At 36.9% G+C, this 6,087-nt stretch overlaps 1 long non-coding RNA gene and 4 other non-coding genes across 7 annotated transcripts in view; all 5 read right to left on the bottom strand.

Annotated features, from left to right (window-relative positions):
- Nucleotides 1-1,688: 1,688 nt before the first annotated feature.
- LOC134493752 (uncharacterized) overlaps nt 1,689-6,087 on the bottom strand; it is a 101,006-nt gene continuing 96,607 nt past the window's right edge. For all 3 annotated transcript variants that reach the window (XR_010067603.1, XR_010067601.1, XR_010067602.1), the window contains 6 exons: nt 5,362-5,411; nt 4,792-4,820; nt 4,269-4,313; nt 3,450-3,495; nt 1,979-2,009; nt 1,689-1,792 (listed from right to left, as the gene is read on the bottom strand). This is a non-coding gene — a long non-coding RNA (uncharacterized LOC134493752). The remainder of the gene's footprint in view (nt 1,793-1,978; nt 2,010-3,449; nt 3,496-4,268; nt 4,314-4,791; nt 4,821-5,361; nt 5,412-6,087) is intronic.
- LOC134495105 (small nucleolar RNA SNORD79) lies at nt 3,260-3,338 on the bottom strand. The gene has a single exon (XR_010067781.1). It is a non-coding gene; the product is annotated as a small nucleolar RNA SNORD79 (small nucleolar RNA).
- On the bottom strand, nt 3,709-3,770 carry LOC134495060 (small nucleolar RNA SNORD75). Its single transcript, XR_010067756.1, has one exon. It is a non-coding gene; the product is annotated as a small nucleolar RNA SNORD75 (small nucleolar RNA).
- Nucleotides 4,655-4,731, bottom strand: LOC134495049 (small nucleolar RNA SNORD47). Its single transcript, XR_010067746.1, has one exon. It is a non-coding gene; the product is annotated as a small nucleolar RNA SNORD47 (small nucleolar RNA).
- On the bottom strand, nt 5,488-5,553 carry LOC134495051 (small nucleolar RNA SNORD44). Its single transcript, XR_010067748.1, has one exon. It is a non-coding gene; the product is annotated as a small nucleolar RNA SNORD44 (small nucleolar RNA).

Below are 6,087 nucleotides of genomic sequence, written 5' to 3'. Positions count from 1 at the left end.
GAAAGGAATATATAATCTGTCTCAAGAAATTGCTAAAAAAAACCCAAAATATAAACTAATTATGAAACTTTGCTTCAATCCTGGCTTGCTAGCATTAGCTTTAGTGCACTGCATCACGAAACTTGAGCAAAGCTCTCTAATCAATTTATCTCCCTATCCCACAGCTGCAAAGTATGTTTAAAGTTGTGTTAGAGGGTGCACCCTGCTGAATGAAGGCTAGCCTGCAAGGTTGCATAAACCACCAAACTATCCAGTGGCTCAAAACAATATGCAAATGTAGAGTTGTATTGGATTATTTCCAAATTTTGGTCTCTAGAAATACAGCCATCACAAAATCGTGTGACTGTTAACTATGTACCGCATACAGATAGAAGAGATGTTATAAAAATTTAAGCCAAAATTTCCTTCTTAAAAAAAGAATTGAGTTGAAAAAGAAACGAATTTAAGAGTTCCAAATTAATTCTGGAACATGAAGATACCCCAAAAGCCTAAAAAAAATGTAACAGAAATGTAAATTAATTGGATTATCCTAATAACTTAGAGCTAAGTACTACAAGTCGTGTATGGCGCAGAATGGTAGACAGCAGTATTGCAACCGAAACTCTCCCCACAACCAGAGTTCGATCCCAGCAGAAGCTGGATTCTCAGGTAGCTGGCTTAGGTTGACTTAGCCTTCTATCCTTCCCAGGTTGGTAAAACGAGTGCCCAGCTCGCTGGGGAAGGTGACTGGGGAAGGCAATGGCAAACCACCCCACTAGTCTGCCAAGAAAACGTCGCGAAAGTGGCATCCCCCCAAAGGGTCAGACGTGACTGAGTGCTTGCACAGGGGACCTTTCACCAAGTACGACTGGCTCCAGCACCAAAAACTGCTCCTAGGAGAGCATTGTTTTATTTTAAAAAAGCAGTGGTTATGTGAAACCTAACTGGAGGAATTTCAGGGTTTTAAGCTAGTAATATAGCCAGTCATGGAAGCTTTCTCCCAATTTACTAAGCTTGATCAGATAGCAAGAATTCTACAGTGTGGCAAATGGTGAATATAAAGTAGAATAAAAGAATTAACATAAAAGTAGAAATAAAGTAGTTTCAACTTGTTTATTCCTCTCTAATTTGGCTTTGACTTTATTTTTACCTAAATAAAACCCCCAATTATATCCATAGACTGATTAGACTGATTTTAGATTCCTAGGTTTGCTTGCTTGCTACGCATTTTCCAAAAATTTACATCTGAGCAGCTCTTACTTGTCTAGTTTCACTGAACCTATCACTAAACATTTGGGCCTTCCACTGGTGTGTATTACATCTTTTCCAGAGTTGCCAAACAAAGCTGCTGCTTTTCTGTTCTTGCAAGGCCCCTAATTCCTACAGGCCTTACACTGAAAGAACCACTGCTAGGAGGACCTCTGGGAAATGTAGAAGCAGCTGAAATTTTTGAAAATCAAAAGGAACAATGGGATTTAACCTAATATCAGATGCACTGCCCCACATTGGGGTGGTATGTATATAATGCACCTTCGGGGGGGAGGTGCATGCGTTGCATTGTGTTGTGCCTCCATGAACGGAGTTCAGCATGCTTTCCATCACCACCTCTTTGGGGGGGGGTCTCTTTTTTTTACTGGGTGTGTCCTGTGTGTCTATCCCTGGGAGAGTATTCATTTCTGCCTTACTGTACGAAAACAAACAATAGCAGGTACAACTTATTGAATTGTTTTATTATCCTGATGACATCTAGTTTAGATTCTGAAACGTCTTCCAATATATTTGAGATTAATAATTTCTGGATAGCTTCTCAGATCTGGAATGGGAAAAAAAAAAGGAGTCAACCCAATATATTCCCCGTTTAAGGACACACGAAATTCTAAAATGTGAATGGGTCAGATCTTGGATATTCCATCACATATTCAGAGAGAGAGTTCAAGATTAGGGTATCATCATTTCACCATTCTCAAGAAAACAAGCACTTTGATAAACTGGTACATACCTTGGAAGCCAAATGTCAGTTCATTAGCTACCTAGAAGATCAAACACAGGCATTAATATACCTAGTAGGAGAAATGAAACCGCCTAACCAGAGAATATGGGCCAAATCACAATTCATGAGAATAATCTGTTTCTACAGTTCTTGTGGGTTAGTTTCTGAATTAATTTTAATTTTCTATTTCTAACTGTTGCACAAAATTGGTTTTTCACCTGCGTATTTCTTCCACAGCTGGTTGAGCTGTGGCCGCAAGCGAATTTATTATGGCTCCACAAAACTGCAAGTCTCCCTATAGCTGTTATTTTGCTAAAAACAAGGACCAATCCTGTTGGAAAAGCTTTAGCAGGAATCATAGAAAAACAAAGCCATCAGGCAGCCATACAGCTTCAGTAGCCTCTGCCATCCATTAGAAATATGGTGGGGATACCCTAATACCAGTTTAATTTCATCCAGATATCACAATTTTTAAGTTCTGGTGCAACTAATTCTCACAGGGCTTTAATAATGGGTGGAGAGGCAAGAATGTGAAAACAAAACACCAAACAGTGACCGATGTTCTCATCCACAACCTATTCCAGCTCTGGCACTAAGGAACTGCAGGGCGTAAAAGGAAAAAACAAACTTATAAATATCTAACTCAAAGGTGCTAATAAGAACATTTACACACAACTCTAAGTCACTAGTACATCCTGCTATTTTGTAATACTTCAAGGGCCATATTTTGTGAAACATCCTATTGCAAGATGTGAAGCTGTTTCAGTTGAGAAAGAGGCCTGCTTCCAGACTCATAGCCGTTTCCAGTTCAAAGTCCTTCTAGAATGCTTGGAATTCTTACTTTGTACTTGGGATAGGTCATTCTGCAACTTTTCCTTTGAAGCCAATATTTTCTTTAAGATTTATCACTCACGGCAGAACAAATGAATGGAATCCAGTTACCCTGAGCTACATAGGCAGATACATCAGAGAGGAACAAAAGACCACTATTCCATCTGCTGTAATTCTTATAAATACTCTGCCTCTTAAGTGTTTTGCTAGACATCTCTATTACTAATGATTTAAAATACAACATTCAAGTATCATGCAAATGTTTTATTATTGTTTTGCCAACCTAGCAAACTGTGGTTATTCAGTAAGCCAGAATCAAACATAGTCTGGACTCAACCACTTGGTGCCTTTAAAAGTTTCAAACTGGAACACTTAGCACTTACTTCAAGAACCAGGCAAGTTCTTCTGCTGGTTTTATATATAATACTACATAGTTACTATGTACTACACATTATTTTGTACTGTCTCAGTAAAAATTTATCTTCACTACTCTTCAGAGAGATTCCCATTGTCTTTCACAATGTCATCATTAACAGTACAAAGTAAATACATTTTAACATGAAGCATGCTCAGAGGATCAGGAGTTTCTACAAGCTGCCTCATTTGGAAATCTAACACCCCCTTACATCCCTTTAAAGTATGAGCTTACCAATATATTGTGAAGTCCAAACTATTTTTCTATTTATCAGCTGCTGCTGTTTTCAAAAAAACAAAACAAAACATGGTTGATCCTTACTTTACATAAACTAATCTGAAATAAAAATATTGTAAGCCATCAGCTTGTGTAATTGCACAAAAGATATGTAAATATATGTAAAAATTGTATCCTACTAGCAATTCATTCGATTCCAGTTTTTGGGTAAGTTATGGTACCATGACCTGTCTACCATTCATTATCAGTGACATAAAGCCTCAGTGTTTTAATTTCTCAGAAAACTTTCTGTCCACTACTCTTAAAACATCATTGGCTTTTCCCAACAAAATCAAGCTAATTTTGGATGGTATGTTTTATTTCAGAAGACAGAAAACAGAACAGGTGGCAAATCTAGTTATTACCCCCTCTTCTAATGTAGGTCACAATTTTTTGGAAACAGTAACTCTTTTATTGGCAGGGGTGAGGTGTGTACGTTCCAATACTTCTTAAAAAATTATGTTTGAAGAACTGAGTAGTCTCAGTGAGGAGTTAATTGATATCATCCAAGGGCTGCTATTTCTGGTGCAGGAATATTTCAATGGGGTTTTTTTTGGGAGGGGTCATCCTTAAATTAAGGCATCATGCCAGGTTTTAGTCAACGTTCATCCCATCTTTAATACTTTGTCATGAAACTTGACATGGTGAAATTTGTAGGGAAGACATTACAGTAGTATAAAAGGAGTATACAACATCCAGCCTGCAAGTCATTCACCCATAATTTTAGCATCAAGTTTCAAGACTGAATAATTAAGATTACAAAAATAATTTACTAACCTCGTTCAAGGGATCGAGTCATGTAGAACAGTCAACTTCTAACAGCTTTTGGAAAACAAAAATATTTGTTATAAAACTGCAGAAAAAGACTCAAAAATATTGGCCAATATTTTCAGTGTTAATTTCTTTATAATTTTTGTTCCAACATTGAGTGGGGAAACCTCCTTTCTGGTGGAAAACAACCAAACTTAAAATATGATGTGTAGAATTATACATTGCTATAGATGCAGCATGAACACAAATAGCCCATTTGCAATCTTAGGTTCTTTAGAGAGATGGGGAAAGTAATTATACATTTATAATATACATCAGTAAGTTCAAGCGATGAGCTTGGAAAGTAATTACCTCTCTCAGAATGCCTAAATTATAGGAGAACTGAACAACGTAACCTCAGAAGAAGTGGAACGGATTGATGCTAATATCATGAGTATTCATCTGGCAGAATCTAATTTCATCATTGGTTACAAGTTGATAAAAAAGCTTTAAACTATTAACATGGAATAAATGAAAACTAGTATCTTACCTCAACCTAGTAAATTCCATCCTCAGAACCTAGTTAATATAAAAAAAAAATCCCCACTCATATATGCGAACAACACAAAACTAGACACATTAGAAATTTAGTATTACAAAAACAAGGTAACTTTGCAGTGTTTTTCAGTACATTTCACCCACATTTCAGTTTAGGTATTCCATTATCTTTTTGAACTTTGCCAGTTTTATTAACAAATCAGTCTTGATGGGGATAGCAGTAGCTCCACAGCAATTTCATGGACTAGATCCCTAGTCCTTCTAGGTCTTAAACTTTTTCTGGCTGGAATAGATAGCCAAACTCAGGAAAGTTAAACAATAACCAAAAAAGAAGGGTAAAGGATATGCCATTGGATGTTTGTTTTCAGAGCTCTATGCCAAACAGAATAAACTTCTGTACTTCGTTCTTTAGGGTATCTATTCAAATATACACTTTGGTATTTATTAAAATAGTATTATTAAAGATTAATATACCATTTTTAAGGACATCCTATTTGCAAAACACTATGAGATTGTTTGCAGTAAGTTCCATGGAGTTAAGTTGGTATCAGTAATAGCTTACCATTGTCAGCAGCTTTACTCTTAAAAAGCTCCTCAGTGTCAACCCAAGTCCTAAAGAGAAGGAAGTGTTTATGATAGCCCAGAGAAAATGAATTTTAAGTCATGGAAGATGCAAGTAGATGCCCAAAGTCAGGTAGAGCTAATTACAGACCTCCATTTTTAAAGTCAGTTTATTAGCTTCTCATCACACAGGCTGACAGCATTAAATGCTTAAGCAACAGCAAATTTATTAGGTATGTTTTAATTAACACATAAAAGAAATCAGCTACATGAATGCACATTTCCAGAATATACTGTTCAAATCTTCCCCTGGGAGACTTGGGGAATTCTTACAGGTAGTAACTGGGTGCCATATTCAACATTCAGTTTGCCAGAGAAATTAGGCAGGGTCAGAATGGGAAAACAGGGCAGTGTCACTTCATTATTATTCTAATCCTCACAATTTACACTGGTATACATCATTTTTATGGTTACCACTAGGATTGTAAGAATAGCAGCCATGAAAACAAAACTAAAATCTGCAGATGGGTAAGACCTTTACCAGAGCTTATGTAGGGCCTACTGAAGGAACTTCTGCCATATGAAGGCTTGTAACAGAAGTTCCTTCAGTAGGCCCTACTTAAGATTTTTGCATTTACTTCATAGAGAAATCTAACCCCTGTATGTCACTTTTCCTACTGCTGGCCTACGTATCAATCTCAGTGCCTTCGTTTGCCCACCTCCTCTT

Source organism: Candoia aspera, chromosome 3 (genome assembly GCF_035149785.1).
Source record: "Candoia aspera isolate rCanAsp1 chromosome 3, rCanAsp1.hap2, whole genome shotgun sequence".
NCBI classification, from domain to species: Eukaryota; Metazoa; Chordata; class Lepidosauria; order Squamata; family Boidae; genus Candoia; species Candoia aspera.
The sequence above is the reverse complement of the archived record's forward strand: the minus strand, read 5'-3'. Positions and strand labels throughout refer to the sequence as shown.